The sequence below is a fragment of the Thunnus maccoyii genome, chromosome 18 (genome assembly GCF_910596095.1).
Source record: "Thunnus maccoyii chromosome 18, fThuMac1.1, whole genome shotgun sequence".
NCBI classification, from domain to species: Eukaryota; Metazoa; Chordata; class Actinopteri; order Scombriformes; family Scombridae; genus Thunnus; species Thunnus maccoyii.
The window spans coordinates 5,009,716-5,030,113 of NC_056550.1; the positions used below are offsets into that span (position 1 = coordinate 5,009,716).

Here is a 20,398-nt window from a genome sequence, read left to right on the forward strand (position 1 = left end):
CTTGGCAGAATACCCACAGTTGTTGCTACAGAGTGTGTGTAGGCAGGTTGGTGGGTTGGTTTTCTAGGCTCCAAATGCACCCACATCCAAACATCCTAAGAGAAAAGTGTCCAAAAAACAACAACATAGCAGTAGATACTAATACCCTATGACCTCATCTCTACCTGCTGCCAGTAGTGAGACGGAACCGCAGCTCTGTCTGCAAATACACACACACACACACACACACACACACACACACACACACACACACACACACACTATGGGAGGTGGAAAGGGTCACAGAGGACAAGACGCACGGACATATGCTCGTGCGATTACTTACTAAAAATCCCGCATGTGTATGTATGTACGTCTGTGTCAGCCATGCAGACGCACGTGCATGCTCACGTGCGACTACTAACACGGGCGTGCGTGTGCACGTATGTCTGTGTGGGCATCCTGCAACTGCACGTGTGACTCTTTTTTTTTTTCTTTTTTTTATCCATTGAGGTGCTCCTCTCTGTTATAGGATGCAAATTTTGGCTGAGGTCACAATCAGGTCACTGTAGCTTACTGGTAAAGTAACAGACAAGCAATCGTAACGTTGGCGGTTCGATTCTGCTGTCAAGCATGTTTACATCATCCATAGAAAATGCCCATCATATTTATCTGGTTAGAGTTTAACATCATGCTACATGCAGAGGAGACATGACAATTAGCATCATTTCCCTCAAGCTAAGTTGGCTAACTTGTTGTTTGATATATAATCCGCATGTCCCTGGTGCTCCATGCTAATATGTATTTGCATAAATTCATTTATGACAACGTTGGGGATAATGTAATCACCCCGTTTTGGAGTGTGATAGAAGTGTTAACGTCAATCAACAAAGTTCTGTATTTCAATAAATGGTTGTTTCTGAAAGTGAGGTCGTGTTTATTAAATGCAGTGACAATAATTTGTCCCTTTGAAACCAATTACAAGCTGATGACTCAAGTTAAGGTATTTTATTCAGTAGAATTTCAAACAGGACTTAAAAGCTTAAAAGCTTACAGGCTTTTTAATGGGATGGTATCCAGAATTTCCATTGCTTTTACCTGTAGGAATTTGAATTGAATTTGAGGTATAATATTTACATTTTCTTTTTGAAATGAGTATTTTATTTATTATATATGGACATTGATGCCGAAAAGAGTTTAAATAAATCTTTATCTAACAGTATGCTACTTGAATGATTAAAAACAATCGACTTTAGTCGACTTAGCTTGAGGGAGATGTTGATAATTGTCCTTTTCTGCATGTAGCATGATAGAAAACTCTAACCAGACAAATATGATGGGCTTTTTATATTGATGAATAAGACATGCTTGACAGCAGAATCTAACGTTATGAATCCAACGTTATGATTGCCAGTCTGCTACTTTACCAGTAAGCTACTATGACCTGATGGTGACCTCGGCCAAAATTTGCATCGTATAGCAGAGGAGCGCCTGAATGGATTTAAAAAAAAAAAAAAAAAAAGGGTCACATGTGTGGACGCACGTGTATGTGCCCATGCAGTCACAGGATGCGCGCACAGACGTACATACACACGTACTCCTGTGTGTTAGGAGTCACACGTGCACATGCACATGCATCTGCATGGCTGAGTTGTACTAATCACACACAGATGCACATACATACACACATATAGGACTTTTAGTAAATAATCACACAAGTGTATGTACATGTGTCTTGTCCTCCGTTACCCTTTCCATCCCCTATACACTCACACACACACACACACAGTTCCAGGTCAGCGTGCCAGTGTCTTAGTAGTGAAAGACAAGTCAATAGATGCAGAGACGATAAAAATAATGATTATTAGTTTATGCCTTGAGGGTAACTTTTTGTGTCTGAGGTCAAAGGTCAGGGTCAGACACATAACACCGTCTGCTGAGCAATATACAGTCAGCCTATCCATTTGTCACACAGCCCTAAAATCCCACATCACACATCACAAAATCCAAATGATACATTCAGTTTTTATTGAGGTGTAAAATTGGATTGTTTTTTTCTTCTGGCTGTGGTCACACGAATGATTTCACAGTCAGATGATGACGTGTTTGCAGACTAGAGGGGGCAGCTGCAACAGGGAAAGAGACACAACTGCTACAATAAATGAAATCATTCACTGTTTTTCTTGCTTCACTTCTCTCCGTCTAAGCGTACTTTCCTTATTTTTCCCCTTTTTTTAGACATCTTGTACATATCTTTTTCTGTTGATGCTCTAATCCAGTCTAGTCATGCAAAGACCAAAATAAATGTGTTCCCTCCAATGGAAAAAAAAAGAGGTCTCCTACTAAGTGGTATTTTTTTACTCATTATTTTTGTCTCAATTAATTGTTGAGTGTATTAAATGCAGGGAAATTTGGAAAAATGTGGCTTTTTTTACAATCACAATTGTTGGCAATTCATTTTCTGTCACTGATTCATTGATCAATTAACTAATTGTTTTGGCGCTTAAGTAATTTACTGAAACAACTTGGCACTGTAGTGTGCAAACATTGCTTAAACAGGAGTAAGCAGTGCATTAGGTTTTGACCATTTTCGGTCTCAGTTTAATACACGTTAATGAGCATTTATGTTAGAAAGATGGTGGAGGACTCACCCAAAACTCCATCAGCGTGGGCTGTATGACAATATGTAACGTCATATAAAGTGGTTTATAACACAGTAAGCACCACCTTTTAATACTGTATATCAGGCTGTACTTGGCCATTGTGACCAATTTAGGAAATCAGTGATCAGGACACTTTTATGGCAGCATTGGATTTATGCAGTTTTTCTTTCTGAAAATGTGTTACATCACTATGTATGTCTGTATTATAATATAAAATTGCATATTGTAGTGTAGGATTTCATTTCTACTGCCTACCCCTTGTGTCCATGCCCCCCCCCCATGCAACAGTGTGGCTCAATGACTTATTTTTAATAGTCTGGACAACAATGGAGCTCTATGGCACAGAGGAATAAGATAAATCAGGCTTCGCAGGTAATAGTTTTCAGTGGGATCAATTAATTGTTGGCTTTGCATTTTTCATGGGAATTTTAACAGTTGGAGAAATATTGAAAATGGTCAGCCTTATCCTTGAATGAAAGGAAATATTTGAAAAGAAATTGAAATGGGTGCTGAATTCAGGCCCAGGATCATTTGCATTAAGACCACAGAGCCATCAGGTCAACCCGTCATTCTTTATTCTGCTTTTCTTCTCATCATCATTTCAACAGCCAAATGGTTGTTTATTTTGGTGACTGTCATTTTTTCCTCCACTTTCACAGCCAATTTGGCAGGCAACCAGCCATCTACTCAGAGTTTCTTTCACATCCTGACACTTGTACAGTATTTCTGGTAAACTACTGATAGCAGCTTGCTCTATACATCTGTCACAGTAGCTGATGGGGGATGGAAGTCATTTTTATCCCCTTCTTACAGAATGATGCATATTGTACGAAAAGGCTCTTTCCTCTTATCCCCGCTCTCTCTCTCTCCTTCCATCTTCCCTCATAAGATTAATCTTGATGTCTCTTTCATTTGGCGTTTCCTGCTGCCAGTTAATTAGCCCCTCTGCTGAGGTTTGTTTGCCTGGGAGGCAAACAAATGTGTTAGTGTGATAGTTGGGGAGATGAGACGAGTAGTGCATTGCTTTTTGTTGTTGTTTTTGCCACAAAGTAGAAATGAAAGGAGGGGAAAGAGGATAGGTGTGTATGTGACTTACCACAATACAGTTAACAAAGTAACATACTGTACAGGAACCACACAGCTCCTGCCTTCACACCCTGAGCTGAGGGTTTGAATGGCCTTCATCAGTGATGGTGTGTGTTTACTTCTATGTGGATGGGTGTAAAGAGTTTTATGAGTGTAGGAGTATGTCTATATGCCTGTCCTTTTCACTATTTATGTATCCAAGTGGTGCCAACAGGGTTAAGAGTGATTGAGGCTCAGCTTTGTATTTAGATGGAAAGGTAGTGTCATTCTCATCATGTAAAATATTCTTACAGAATTCTTTAACTTAAGAGCAGCCTTGACTGTAGTGTTTGCCTCCACCAATGTGTGTGTGTGTGTGTGTGTGTGTGTGTGTGTCTTAATCGTGAACCTAACTTGTGTTTGGCTATATGAGAAAGAGAGTCACACAAAGAGACGTATGTGTGTGTGACAGAGACCCAACCCAAGAGCAGCTTGCACAGATGGAGGAAGATTAACAGGGAATGTGTGTGTGTGTATGTGTAAATGTGTCTGTACATTGTGTGCATTCAAATGTGGATTGCCAACAATAGATTTTCCACCCAGTAGCTGCTTTGCATACTGAACAAGTACTGTGGGTTTTGTTATTGCAGAATGAAATCTAAAACAATATTGTTATTGTACATTGCTTTATTTTTTCTCCTGTGCATGAATCACAGCTCTTGTGCATAAAAACTAGTATATCTTTGACAACATATACATGTCATAAAAGAAATCTTTCATCAGTATGCATTTAAATGCAACCACTGTGTTAAGAGCCGTCACAGTTTGACAGATGTCCTTAACTGTGATTAGGAGTATTTTAGCGATCCAAACAGTGAGTACTCCTAATGTACATTACTGGTCTTTCCATAATTACAGAAAAAAACACCTTCTTGCTAGTTGTGTTATTTTGGAAATGTGTTCAACCAATCTACACGGACAAAACAAAGAACAAATCCCAGCTCCCCCATGGCTTAGAATATGAAAAGGGAAGACTTTAATTCACTACTTTCCTTCTATCCAATCTCTTTACATGCTTTATCAGGTTTGCTTTGGGTCGGGAGTGTCCCAACATGAACCAGGTGCCAGTTCTTTACAAGACCATGAGAAAGACCACACCAAAAAGACAAATATATTCTTATCTAAGAACTTTTTCACCTGGCGTTTTATCTGCCAGGGAGTTATTCTTATTCCAGGATAATAACTATATGATTCCTCTGTCTTGTGTTGCTGTTTTTAGGGGCCAGCCTTGATGCTGAAGCTTTGATGTCCAAGACACATTTCCCTACGGAGACTATAAAGTGTTTCTGTTCTTTTTCAAAAGCTTCCATCTATACATTTCCTGATGCTTATCTTAGACTTGGTTGCAGTGGTATCAAGCTAAGCAAAGTAGCTCAGACACCCTTCTCACTACTTCCCTATAATCCCTCCAGTGTGTTCTGAGTCTGCCCCGGGGTATCCTCCCATTTAGACATGCCTGGAATATCTTTCCATCCCAGAGGCATCCAAATTACATGCCCAAACCACCTCAACCGACTTCTTTCAATGTGAAGGAGGCGTTGTTCTGTCAGCGCCTTCCAGAGCTCATCAGCCTGTCAAGGAAATTAATTTCAGTTGCTTGTATCTGCCATCTAATTCTTTTGAAGAGCTCAGTCTTCATCACAATAGTCCAGTAGAAAGCTGCCTGTCAATCTTACACTTCATCTTACCTTCACTCATGAACAAAACCTTGAGATAGACCTTGGGGTAGAAACTTGTTCTCATCAAAAAGTGGGCAATCCGGCAGAGTACCATTGCTTCAGACTTGAAGGTGTTGACTCTCTTCCCAACTGCTTCATACTGGGCTGCAAACTATCCCAGTGGGCACTGGAGATGAAGGAGTACATCATCAGCAAAAAGCAGAAATACAGTCTCAAGAGAAAGTCCTAATCAGAGAAATGACACCATTGGTTGTTTCTATTTAGTTGACAAGGACCTTTTTGTGGACCTTTTGCCATGAGCCAGGTCCAACGTTTTTGCTGGCCAACCCTGTGTTTTATTGCCAGAGCCCTCTGCATTGGCATCCCTGCTGCGCCACCAGACTGCCCCCATTCAAATGAATGAGAGGGCTGCTTTTTCACACAGAGCTAATTGGTCTAAAAGCAGCCTTAGAGAGGTGCTCAGAGTAGATATTTGGGTCAACAAAACCATTGTAGGTTTTGTGTTTCTTCCAGTCAACATGAGTTTCCTTTACCCCTGACCACATTCTTTCCTTAACCTTAAACAAGTAGTTTTTGTGCCTAAACCTAATCACACGGTGGTGGACGGTCAGAAAACAGTTAGTGAATAATTTTTGTAATGGACATATGCATTGTGGAAGGCCATGAACAATACTGTTGTTCTACTGGTATGGGAACCTTATTCTAACCTGTCTTTGTCTTTTTCTTTCATAGGTGGAGCCACTGAAGAAACCTACCTGTACATGTTGAAAGGCAGAGCCAAGCACTGTGTTTTTCAGATGGACACTGGGAAACCACCAGCATTCTTTGCATTCTTTTTCAAAAGACATAAGATAGAAGAAAATACTCAAGATTGATACAGCGCAGTTTTACCTCCCGCTGTCTCCTCCTCATCCCCTGATCTAATCAGAGAAACCTCTTCTGCTTTCTACCTCCCAGAGAAATAGAAAAGGAAAAAATAAACAGGAATTTCTTATCTGTTATCAGTTCCTCCTTTTATTTTCTTTGTGCAACATTTCTCCATTTACCTCAGGGATTTTCTCCCATTGCCTACCTCCTCCACCGAAACAGCCAACCCAGTGACTGGAACACAGAGCGAAAACACACCTGTGACCTCTCACTGCTGTTACCGTGACAACCTGTATTGCCTCTCAAGTTCTCCTCACTGCAACCGTGACGACCAGCAATGACCTTGGACCTCTTACCACCTGCCAGTTCAGACCTGCTCACTGCCTAAATTGTACTGATCCACACTTGTAGCCTGAACCTCAGGCTAGTTATTACTGGAAGGAGAAGGGTCATATTATTCTATACCTGACAGGCAACTATATACCTCAGCAGACACAGCTTCTTGACACTCAGTCAAGGAAACACAAGGGAACTTTTCAGCCACAGCATTCACTAGCCCGGTGCTTCAATCTACCCAGCAGGTAACACACACTCACTAGCCTGGTGCTTCAATCTACCCAGTAGACAGCTCACTTTCAGCATCTTCCGTTTGCCTTAGAGGCAGGAGAATAGCAACAGTAGCCAGGGAGGCCTCCAGAGAACCAGACAGAGAGACTCAGGAGTACCACATGGCAGGCAACTTAACTTCATGTGCTTCTCGGCAAGGCACATCATACACGAGCCTCGCGATCTGAGCTGTAGCATAAATCAGCAATTGCCCAAGAGGCCTTTGGAGATCACAGAAGAGACTCAGAGGTTCCTCTGCCTTGAGGTTCCTCTCCAGAGAAGTAAAGCTACCCACGGAGCAGGAGTTGTTCTTGGCAGTGTCATCTGGAGGCAGCCACTAAGACTACAGTACTTCCTGGGAGATATAACTCAGAGCATTATAAACCTTGGAAAATAGGGTAAACATTAAGAAGATCCATATGGTGTGACACTGAAGAAAAAGGAAGAAGAAAAAAAACGCCTTAAGTATAAAGAGAAGAATGCATCGGTGAGTTCTTTTTTCCCTCAGTTTCTACACTTGTTTATCAGCATGCTTTCTTCTCATTTTTCTTCTCTGCAACAGGCTCTGCAGGCTAGGGTGTAAAGAATATAACGGTAATATAGTGGGGAGGCATATTTTGTTGCTTGCTCCCATCATGTCATTGTATACCAATGAATAAAAGGGACACTTATGGTTTTTGTATTTTTCACTTCTTTTATTTTCATTTCTTTGTATCACTAACTGACATTTATATGGCATCCCTGCCTTATTAGATGGGACAGAGAGGAGAAAGGAGATTAAGGAGAAATGGAAGGAGAGCTTTGCTATGAAGGTCATTACTGAATTTGAACTCTCCTACAATAACATTTTGGCAAAGAAACCTCCATATAGAAGCGAACTGGCTGAAAATACAAGCCGCAAAAGATTTGCAGCTTGATGCAACCTTAACTGAGTATATGTAAACTCATGTAAAATTCATAATTATAATCACTGTCTTGAATATTTAAAACATAGTATGCTTTTCTGTCAAGATATTTGAAAAAAACATTCCCCCAGAAGTTTTATCAAAATGTGTGGTTTGAGATTTTAGATTTCAAACATATTACAGTAGTACATTTTTCTCATTTTAAAATGTGCATCATAAAATAAAAAGTCCATACCTGCCAACAAAAATGTAACTCAAAATTTTGCTTAAAGATCCCCTCCAGACATTTATTAAGACATATAAAAAATACTCTGCTTGGAACAATAATGTGTGCCTGATATGGTTTCTCTACAAAAAAAAGTATAATTACTTTTAATTACCACTTTAAAAATTTTAACATGGCTTCAGCTCTTTCTCTCTTTCCAGAGTCCATGAATATGCAAATATATTTAATTTCAGAAGTTTAACTGCTGTACACTAGATGTCTCTTACTTCACTGTAAATTCTATTCTCAGTGCACTGGAGGCTTCAAGTTTCCACATCACACTTGTGGAAGTTGAATATTGGACCATGATTGGTTTCCTATCTGGTTGTGATATCACAAATCATGCTCATAGGCCCGCCCTTTAAAATCAGATTTTCAGTAAGCTCAGAGAAACATCCCGAACTTCAGTAGATGAATATGAAAACAGGATTGTTGTGTAAAACTCTGCACATACATCATTCTGTACAGTGAAGCTCAAACATCCAACTGTGAGAACAAGAATAAAACATATTTTTGAGAGGAGGGGTACTTCAAGGGTAACCTTTTTAAAGTATGATATATCATGTTCACCTCTTTGCAATGAATGTACTAGCGCAACTCTTCAATCTGGAGTTTTCCAGTGTAAACCAAATCAAAATGAAGACAAACACCATTCAAGGCTAGCTGGGAATACACTGATGGGGCTGCTGAAGACAGTGGTTGCGACTGATTAAGTTGTTCATGACTCAATAATCTCCAAGCCATTGTGCAAAAATTAGCCTTTATAGAAGAGAGGTAAAGTAGAGGAAAATTGCAGCAGAAAGGTTTTGTGCTCTGATGAGGGTAAAGTGGAACATTTTGGCTCTACACTAAGTGGTATTGTGTGGAGTCAGTGAAACTAACGATGCACATCAGCCAATAAACACCATCTCCACTGTGAGGTCTGATGGTTATAGCTTTAAGTAGAGATGAGTACTGAGGACTGGTCTTAAATTGGCTCTGCTTCCCTGATTGGTCAGAACTGATATACAGGTATGGTCCTGTAGCAGTCCATCATGCTATTTGAAAGGCATTCATGGCAGGCATTTTTAATTTGACCACTGTATAATTAACGTTTCCCTTATAGTTGTGCTCAAATAGTGATAGGTTTTTCAGCATCACATTGCTATGGCATGGATGTGTTTACATCTGTGGACTGTAGTTAAAGTGGACAGTTAAGATGCTGTGGAGGGTGGACTAACTTTTGCAAAGTGCATGAAAACACAGCTAACGTTACGTGTATGTGTTTGTGTGACAATTTATGCGTTTAACACTGGCAACCTAATGGGACAATATGGGATATGTTCAGTCAAGGTGACACTTTTTATCAAATCAAACACCAAAATGACTAACTTTAGAAACCAACATCACCAGGTTAGACAAAAATGTTCAACAGTAATGTGATTTTAGCTAGTGCAGCTAGATGTGGTAGTCCTACTGGTCTTCCTGCTGTCAAAATTGAGCAACTCTCTGCTCTTGAATGTATGCCATGTATTTTCAAATGCAAAGTGTTATGTTGATGTAGTATCCATTTTTGAAGCAACTATATGTTGACTCACCTCTCTCAACACATGAGTTTCAATCTGGTGAAGGCTGGTGCTTTTTTCTGTTCCACCCACATGTAAGTCAGACAGCCAGTTTGTGGTCTGGATCTCAAACACTTGAACAACAAGCATTGAACAATTAACACCAGGGTATGATCACTTGGCAAAGAAAATAAAAGTATGAAGTGCATATTGAGCACTGGTGCGCATAGTTTCATTTTAGTCCCATGAAAGTGAAGGAGTATTGATAAGTATCGCTAATATCACTCCATACCCATTCAAATCCCAGCTTCAAGTTATACTTTTCAGTAGCAGACGTCTCTCACTAAGACACATCACATATTGAGGCTCTAATGAATAGAATCTACACTGAGTTAGGTTTTTTCAGAGAGAGATTTGGGGTTTTACCAATTGCCACAATACTGTCAGAGTGTTTTGGAGGCCAAATTGTGGTTCAAAGAGGATGAATCCTAATGACCATAATGATCACCTGACTTCTCCTCTAGAGCCACCATTACATTGACAGTTTTAGTTTTTAGTGAAATGTCCCAACAGCTATTGGATGGATTGTCATGAAATTTGCTTTAGCGATCCTATCTTTTAATCCAACACCATCATCAAGTCAATATCATAATTTGTCCAATACTTTGTCGTTTACAGGAAGGAATTACAACAATTATATTTTATGTGTAAGCTTCAACAGATTTGAGTGATCTGATGTTTGTGGAGACTGTTCTAACCTGTTTTATGCTAGTATTTTTCACTGTCTGTAGTTAACAAGAACAAACTCAATAAGAATGCTAATATGTCTAGTAAGATTGCCATAACAACACAGTATGACACTTCTTAGTGAGGGAGAGAGTAGTAAGGAAAGGGAAGGAAATCCTCAGTGATGTATCACATCCTCGCTTTGGTGAATATGAGTTGTTAACATAAGGACAAAAATACAGGGTACCACCTTTGTGGACTATCCATACTCAGAGATCCTTTATAGATTTGCGTATAGCTTTGTTATACAGATCATTGTGATATGAGAGTTGTGTCACTTATATTTTGCTGTAGTACTTGATTTTGGTTGTTGGTGATGTTGTGGTGAGGTATTATATTGCTTGATAATGTGGCACACTATGCTGTTTGGTGTCTGTCTTTAACTGTAATGCTCTTTGTTGTTTTGTTTGTCTGACAATCACCGTGGACACATAAGCAATTTCCAAAAGGAAAATAATAAACTAAACTATGACCAAAATACCTGCAAAACAAATGATATACCCATCAGCCTCAGCTGTACTTTGTTCTTTGTGCTAATTAGCAAATGTTATGCTAACATGCTAAACTAAGATCACAGAGCTATTAGCATGGTTATAGACTATTGGTCTTGTTGTATTTTAATTCCTTCTATGTTTTTAATAATTCTATCAGTTTTTTTGCAATTCAGCAGCCAAAAAAGTCAGTCAAATAGAGTATAATGTGTATAGTTGTGTAGCTTTCTCAGCTGCTGTTGTCATGTGAAACCCTCATAACATAACAATTAATAGACTTCATGTTGCAGCTGCAATGGAGGGATCATATGGAAGACACTTGAAATATTCTAATGCCTGTCATTTAGCAAAATCAGATCTGATTGGATAAACTTGCAGCATGCATAAAATCTTGAAAAGGAGACATGGACATTTCAGCTGTAAAAAAGAACAGCATGGCCTCGATTTCCAAAATCACCTTAGCATTATGATCTAGTATGTTCAATTACTAGAAATGTGGAACCGCTTTACTTAATCATAAGACCATTGTTAAGATCCCCATGTGGAGATAATGCACAGCTGAACAGCTGCATATTAACTCCTTTCTTTGAAATGCACTGATTTAATACTTTGGTAATGTGCACTATTTCCTTTTTGGCTGGACCGCAACAGTGGGGCCTGCCCTATAAACACAACTGACTACTGACTGACTGTTGAAGTTACACCATTGGACAGCTGAAGCTCGCGGCACTCAAGTATCCCAGAATTAATTTTGAATGAATTTTAATCACGCTGCAATTACGCAAGCAATTACGCTGCTGTTCCAATTGCAGAATGATCGTACTGCATCCTCCCGTCCTCAGAAGTTTGTACTCCCGAGTCAAATTTGCCAAATTTGAACTAGCAACTATGCAAGCTGAATTTGGCATATATGGTATTGAGAGGGCCCTGTGTGAAACTGACTTCAGTCAAAGTCTAGCACACTTCCTAGTGTCTTGGTCACCACGTGTTTCCACTTCCTGCATCTGTCATTTAAAAATTAAAACCCTCTAGCGTTTCATACACAATCCAGCCATTCACTAGGTTTTGACCTAGTCTTGTTTACAAGGTGGAGAGGCACGATTTAAGAAAAATAGTGTGAAGGCAGAGTATAGAGTAATTGAGACATTACAAAAAGATGCAGATTAGAGATGGAAGAGAATGGAAAAGAGAGAGAATGACGTGTCAGGGAAGACAGAAAGAGATAAAGATGGATGAGACTCCTGCAATACAATGTCCAAGCTTCACCTCAGACACCCTCTGTCATCTCCCCTCCCTCAGTCATACGGAGGGAGTCACACATGTATTACTCCCCATCATTGATAGTCTCCTCACATCATAGGGCCATAACTTGTTCCCGCCCTCTGCTTCGTGTTGCCACGGCAACGCACAGCCTTCCCCTGCCACCTGTGGCTCAGATACGCTGTGATGTATAGAACGCAGAGCCTGCATCAGCCAATCAGATCGCTGGCTTGTCTGTGTGCCAGTACGTGCATGAGCAATTGTATGCGTGTGTGTATGTGTGTGTAACTCACCGGCTCTGCCATGTTTAGAGTGCACAGAACCTATCTGGACCAATCAGATGGCTTGGAGGTGTGTATGTAGTCACGTATATATTGCTAAGTGGCCCGGTTGTTCTGCTGCCGCATTAAAGGGCACATGGGGCTGACTAAAGCTGGATGAGATCTCATTATCTTGTGTTTGTGTGTGTGAGTGCATGTGTGTGTGTGTGTGTACAGGTACATGAAATTGGAGCATTGAGTGAGTCATCCGTGGGTTCTCTGAGACTATTCCTGCAATCATGCTGAGTGTGTGTGTGTGTGTGTGTATGTGTGTGTGTGTGTGTGTGTGTGTGTGTGTTACATGTAGGTGTGTGTTCATGCTACTGAGTGCATGCTGAGTTCCGTGAGGATTTTTTCACCCAACAAATCACAGTGATATAAACCAGAGGTCCGATTTTTTTTTCTTCTTAAGACAAATCTGTCCACTGGGGAGGATGAAAAACACTCTGCCGTTACAATTTCAGCAGGAAATCTTGTTTCAGTGTGTGAAACGTGAATACCCCCAAAATACATTTTATAGTTAATTGTAGTTTTATGTTTCAGTTTTTAGTAGTTTGCTTTTTTACTGTTCAGTTTGTGTGTTGTTGTTGTAGTACAGGTATGTAAAAAGGTTAAATGTAATGGTTCATCTCCTCTACACTCTTCTTGCAGTATTCTGACATTTAAAGCATTAATAATTAAATTGAATGATGCTGGCATCAATCAAAACTAACCCACTACATGCAAGTGCACATTTTCATAGAGTCCCAATAATTTGGTTATGAACAGGTTAGATGAACAAGAACATGAGGATGTCTCTTTGAGAATCAAAATTATATAAAGAATTGTTCTATCCAGTGTCAATGACAATGATTGGCATGTAGACATGCATATGACAAATGACAAGAAAGGAAACTGATGTTAAAGGAATAGTTCACCAGTTTGGAAAACACACTTATGTGCTTTCTTTCAAACAGTGAGATGAGGAAATTGATACCGCTCTCATGCCTGCGTTATGTATTGAGCTAAGGCCAGGAGGCGACTAGCCTAGCTTAGCATAAAGACTGGAAGCAGGGGGAAATGGCTAGCTTGGCTATGTCCAAAGTTGAAAACCTACCACCCCCACAGCCAATTAACATACTGTATCTCATTTTTTACATAAACAGAAATGTAATAATGACAACTTGTGGTTTTAGGGGAAAATACATTCTGGAACTATTTTTCTGGCTAGCAACAGCCAGGCGTAATGTCTTCCCAGAGTCTTGTCATACAGTGAGGTTGCCAAGTTTGAGACGATACTAAAACCTTTGCTTACCAACTGTATCTGTCAATCCAGAGATGCTCTACAATAGTGCAAGATGGATAAACTGTTGTTCATCAAGAAATAGTTCCGGCATACAACTCTCCCTGAAGCCACAATTTTTACATTTGTGTTGATATAAATGAGTGAATGAGAGATGACATATTCATTATTTAGCATTAGAGATGTCAGTAGGCAGATTTGTTAGATTTGCAGAGAGCCAGGTAAGCTTTTTTCCCATTGCTTCTAGTATGTATGCTAAGATATGCTAATTTATGGTTGACTCTAGCCCCATTCTTAAATGAAGAGCCTAGTTCAAATAGTTTTGTGAAATGTGTATTATCTGTCTTACAGTGTTAAATGAGAACTTTGATATCACTCTCATGTCTGTATGGTAATGTAAAGTTATCACCAGCAGCTTACAGTTAGCTTAGTTTAGCATTAATACAGTTGAAACCGCTTATAGTGATCACGTCCATCTAGGTTAAATTGATCACTATAAACGGATGATAATTATAACCAATTTTTTTTCTTTCTCTTTATTTCTCATGCAGATTACCATCTGATTGACATTTGTATATTTATTACATGAATTTAAAGTAATGAAATGGACAGCTTCACTAATTCACTAATTCACTGAATTTTATTGACTGTTTCAAAATACATCATTTCAATGTGCACACAGAACCAGCCTCAGGTACCCAGCCGGAAGCAGATGGGTTTTGTGTTTAGGCTGTGGGGGTGGGGCCTGCAGTGAGAAAGTTGAATCATAATCAACTTGTGGAGAAACGCAAACTGTAATGCTGTACAACCCTGCCATGAAAGCAGACAAAACGTTACTAGGAAGAGGGGAGGACATTTCTCTTTATTTGATAACGTTAAAAGTAAAGTTAGGCTTTACTGACGGCTACCCGACTCACAGATGAAAGAGAGAGAGAAGCAGTGGTCGAGCGAGCTAGAGAGTGGATGAGGAGAGCGAGCAGTGGTAGCAAGAAAGCCGGTGAATTAGAAGAATAAAACGCTAATTTCTGATTGTTTCATAGCGGTTACAAATAATCACACCCCCACCCTGCACAAACCTGCGGAGGTGCACCGTAACACCTGCTAATGGTGCCGCAGTCGCTAAATGAACATCATACGTGTATTATGGGAGTAAGGTAAAAAGAAAATAGCATTACCATAGTTTAAACTTGTTTTCATGTATGAAAATGAACACTGTAAGCAGACTACTTGATTACTATAAGTGAGTTATTTAAACAACATTTGTATAGGAACGATTCTGTCCTGAGCTTTTCGATCCATATATGCAGTTGATCACTGTAACCGTGATCACTGTAACCGTGATCACTATAAGCAGTTTCCACTGAACTGGAAATAGGGTAAAACAGCTAGCCTGACTCTGTCCAAAGGAATCAAGGGCCCAGCCAAGATAGAAAAATAACATTTCTACATTTGATATTGTTACAGTCCTCAATGAATCAAACTTTTCTAATTAAACGGCTGGTTTGCATTTCATCTTCTCACTTTATTCAGTTTCAACACACGACTGCAGCTCCTTTATGTTGTTTTTCAGTAGTGCCAAAGACTGTGTCATTTTCTTTTCCTTGGGCTGTACTTTTATAATGAAGCTGGCATCGTTAGCTATTTAATTGGTAAGTGCACACAGGGCAACCTGAAACCTTCTTAATTAGCAGTCCCCTGCTTGTTTCTTCTTCCTCCTTGTCAATTCTTGACCAGAACATCCTTGTTAAAACATGCATATCACTTTGCTTTAAAATAGGTCAGCCTCATAATAAAGGCATTTTTTGCTCTCTGCCCCTCTGCACAGTTAAAGTGCAGGCAGTTTTTATGCACTGTATCACTTGACCAATGGACCAATTAAAACAACAGCTGCGTTTGTGAGCATCTGCCTCATTGTTGCAGTGTGCTTCTGCCTTAAAACTATGCTTAATGCAAAAAAATAACGTGTACAGTGTTGCCATCATATCAGTAAACACTGCCAGGGTTAAAATAGCAGAATCTTACTGTCTTATCAGTGCAAATTAGCACTTAATCAGTGCAAATTAGCTAGTTGAGCTTGACCCCAGCACATTTACATTGATGTTTCCTATATATAATCAAATAAACAATAAATGGTACATTGAATAAAGGGAGAATATTACTCAGATATATAGCAATTAGTTAGATATATAAATAATGAAATGCACCAAAAGAAATATAAACACAGGCTACATCAGGGGGTTGTTGTTAGTGACACATGGAAAGAACCAGAATATATTAAAATTTCTTTGCAGAAAACTTTATGGGGTACGAGGTTAAATGTCTACTGGCCAAATGCACAATTAATGCCTCATGAATGTACTTTATCTATGTGTTGTTGATTATCTGTAATTCTGTCATTTGCTGATATTTCTGGCATTCAACTCAATTTTTTACCTTTGGAACAGCTGGCAAATTTCCTTGCCGGGGAGCCATTAAAACTTGATGACGTTACTGTTCCACTGACACTTTTGGTGTTCTGTATATCAGATGCAGCATCCATTGTTTTTCACATAAAGGATAGTCATCATTAATTTATAGCTGTGAGATTTAACAAACAATTGATGGCCGAGGGTGTCCTAAAAATGTCTCACTTCAAGGCAAAGTAAAAGAACAACACCAAAATGGCATCCAGAGACAAAACTGGATTGGATAATAGAATGGAAAGGATAACAAAAAAACAACACATTGGAAACAGAACCAGGACAGTGTATGTAACACAGCACAAAAAAACAAGTGTGCTGTTTTTATGTAAATAATTATCCTCCAACTGCACTAGAGAACAAGAGAAACAACAGCGAGAACATTATTTATTATTCACACTGACAGTAATCCCAGTACTTGTCAGTATGTCCATGAAAACTCCTCACTAATTGACCAGAGCTTGACTGATAGGAGCCAGTCAATATTGCTCATGTAAGACTAATATGTGACTGGCAGCTATAAATTGTTGAGTACAAGTGATCGAACTATAAATCCCTATTAGTCTGTAAATAATCCCTGGGTGGGATGTCGGGGTGCTGTAAGCAGCACAAGTTGCAGGATAAATAAGGATTAAGACCCAGCAGCAATGTAAAGCCTTTAACTACATGTAACACTAGAAGTAATACAATTTTGTTGCTGAAAAGCATTTAGTATACTGACGCTCTGCTCAGTGGTTTACTACCATTTTTTTCTCTAAACAGCCATTACCTTGTTGGAGATAAGATGAGAGGGAATGTTTTTTTTTTATAGAAAGGTGCGTTGCAGACTTTAAAAGTCAGGGAATTTGAAGTCTTTTGAGGTCACAAAATATCAGCTAACTTAAAAAAAAGACACTTTAGAGAAATATTTCAGATTCTAAAAACACACCATCAGTGTAATTACACTAGTCTTTCTAGGAAGCATACAGTTCTTCTGTTTTTAGAATTCTTCTGAACTGAAAAACATTAACAAAGATGAAAAATATAATATGTTTAGGTCATGGAAGTCAGGGTTTCCCCAAGGAAATTGGTAAGCTTAGCTGGTAAGTGCTGTGTCTGGTCTACTTATTAATCTAGTTATGAGATGGTGGTTTAAGCAGTCACCTGACTGAATAAATACATGGCCTTTGCAGTGTCTTGTGTTTCATAAAAGTAGAATAACTTCTGTTGTTAGTCGAGGCACTTTATTTCAGGTGAGGCAGTGTGCCTCCACTGTAATGCGCTACAGGAAACCCTGGAAGTGCTTCAACTTAGCAGTGGGAATATAATAGAACCTTATAGTGATTGCAGATGCAGCAGAAACCTTGCAGAGCATAAACTCAACCTCAATAACAGAACCTGACCTTTTCAAGCAAGAAGTAGCAGATGCCTCCTCTCATAGAAACATAGTAAATCTCATGGAGCACAAAGGTCTGATGCATTATTTGGTCAGATGATCTGGGGCAGAGCAGCTTGAAGCAAATGTCAAAAGAAATTAGTGCTAGTAATGTGTTGTACCCAAAGTATGTCAGTAAGAAAACCATTCAAGATTAGACTTTTACCCTTACACAACAAGGTTATGTATATGGCCATATTTTAACATAATCTTGTTGTTAACAAGATTAGCATTAAGGTAAGGCATGGTAATAATATCCGATGACCTCTTCATGGCAGTGATTGTAATTGTTCAGTCCTAGTCTTGAGTGTTGTCTTGAGTGTGTCAGTCCTTGCCTTAATGGGGTAGCTCTTCATCTATTTAAGTGTTATCTGTGATTTAACATTTTCTTTTGTTGTAGGTAATGCCTTTTCTTCTTCATCATCCTTTATTTTTGGTATCCCACAAAGGTCAGTTTTAGGCCCCATGGCGCTCTGTTTATATGGATCCCTTGTGCCACATTATTCAGCTACATAAAGTCTCTCACCACTGCTGTGCAGACAGTATGTAGATGTATTGCATCAGACCCTAACTTTCTAGTTCCCTCCTGACCTGACTAACATTCACTGTTGGATGTCTCAAACTTTTTTCAGCTTAAAAAGGACAAGTTAGAGATTCTTTTATTTGGTGCTCCCAAAGACAAACAAGTAGTCCAGGATAAACTTGGAAGTCTGTCAGCTTATATTAAGTCTTCAGGTAATTAAATTGGGTGTGCTGTTTGATTTTCAGTGGACAAGTGAGAGAAATAGTAAAATCCTGCTTTCTTCAGCTCAGGGATATTTCAAAAATAAGATAAGTCATCTAGCTACAACAGATAGTTTCCTAGTTTCGTCTTGTCTGGATTATATCAACACGTTCTGTGAGACCTGACTGTTTATAAAAGCTGCCTAGCACCTTTGTAAGAATGTGAGTGGATGTTACTAGTCAGCTGGTAGCAGATTATGAGCCAATGATACTGAGCATGAATGACACCGCTGACACTGATGAAATGATTTGTGTGCCTCTTCAGCGCTCTGCCAAAACCAACACAAAGCTACATTTAATCATACCCACACTGACAGCAAGTGTTTACTTTCCGTAATTTCCATTGCATTATGCAGGTGTACTGCACCTGTGAAATGCTACTGTTGACTGAAAACTCTATTTTTAACTTCAATGTTTTGCCTTTTTTTTTGTGCTGCGGATTATGGGCTGTTCAAACCTAAACCCTCCAGTCAAAGTCGTTCCTCTCTTGAACAATCACAAAAAGTACTATACAACTCTACCATTATGGGCATGTTTTGATGCAGGCTCTACTTTCTTAATGCAGAGTTCTGTTTTAAACTTTGGATCAGAGCATCAATTAAATGGATACAATATATATAACATGAGCGTACTCTTGGCCTTTTCTCATAGCTCTCTTAGGAGGATTCTACTTTACGTAAGGCCAATAAGTGTGTAATTGACCTTTTCCTTGACCTTGTTGTCAGCCTCCCGTCTGTCTGAGAAGTCACTTAATAGAGTTCAAAGAACTAACAAGGCATGAACACAAGCATGTCTGCACAAGTACAGTACACACTCCTACATGTTAATACTCAGATAGGACACTCAGATCACATTCAGTTCTTTTCTCTTTTTTTCTCTCTCTCTGTAGTTGCCATCCTCATGTTTTCTCTGACTCTTATGTTCTCTATCTCCTTCCTTCAATCGCTATCACTATTTCTCATTCTCACCTGCCTCTCACCTCCATTCTCTGTTGGCTTCTCTTCTTTTCCTGTGCCATTTTCTCTTTCACATCCTCTTATTTGCACCTTCTCTTACAGTCTGTCTAGGGTTGTGTACCGTTCACATTTGAACCAATACCAGTATCAGTACTCGGAATTCGGTACAGGCACAAAATGGTACCTTTTTTGGTACTTTGTTCTCTCTGTAATAACAAAATAATATGTACTTTGTTATTACAGAGAGACCATATGTTTACGTATGGTCTCATCCATATGCTCACATAGGATTAGTATGCTAGGCTAACAGTCCGTCAACTGTGTGACTTTAAATCTGCGCTGTGACATCTTTCAGAGCACACAAACACTATAAACACACCTGTTACCTGCCCAGTACAGTGCTGTTAAACTGGAAACACTGCAGCTACAACTTATTTTTATACAGTCTATGGGCTACACACAGCATGGCACAGCTATTCTAACAATGCTAGCCATGCTAACTAGCTGCTAGCCAGTGTGCAGCCTGGTAAAATGGATCCGTCACGTCTCTTTGTCGCTACAGGTTGGTGCTCCTGTCAGTGTCAGAGCCTTTATGTGAGTCGCTTCGGTTGGTGTTTTTCAAACTTACTTCGGGGCCACACCCACTCTTGGTCCCGCTGAGAGTAAGTGACATAATTCGGTTGGTACCCTTGAAAGTACCAAGTTCGGTACCCAACCCTAAATCTGTCTCTCATCCCTCATTATTTCTTTCATTCAGTTTAGTTTTCTACTAACTTCTTCCATCTTACGTTCTTTTGGCCCACCTGCAGGCAGATTGAGTGAAACTTGGATGGATATCGAGTACTTGGCAGGCCTCCACTCCAGTATGTCAGCATGGTCTGAGGCCATGCTGTCAGCTGTTATCCTATAGAGGGGCTGCTGTACAGTAAATGTGGCAAGAATATCAGCTGCAGTATGCAACCAGGGCAGTCATTTTGGTCTTGGCTTCAAATTCTGTTTGACTCAAGTGGTGGG

At 39.5% G+C, this 20,398-nt stretch overlaps 1 protein-coding gene across 1 annotated transcript in view; it reads left to right on the forward strand.

Moving 5' to 3' along the window:
* The window catches only part of LOC121884003 (thyroid hormone receptor alpha), a 130,268-nt gene that overhangs the window by 45,502 nt on the left and 64,368 nt on the right, over positions 1-20,398 (forward strand). The window contains exon 3 of the mRNA XM_042392487.1: positions 6,179-7,406. The gene's annotated coding sequence lies outside the window, so the exon portion shown is untranslated. The remainder of the gene's footprint in view (positions 1-6,178; positions 7,407-20,398) is intronic.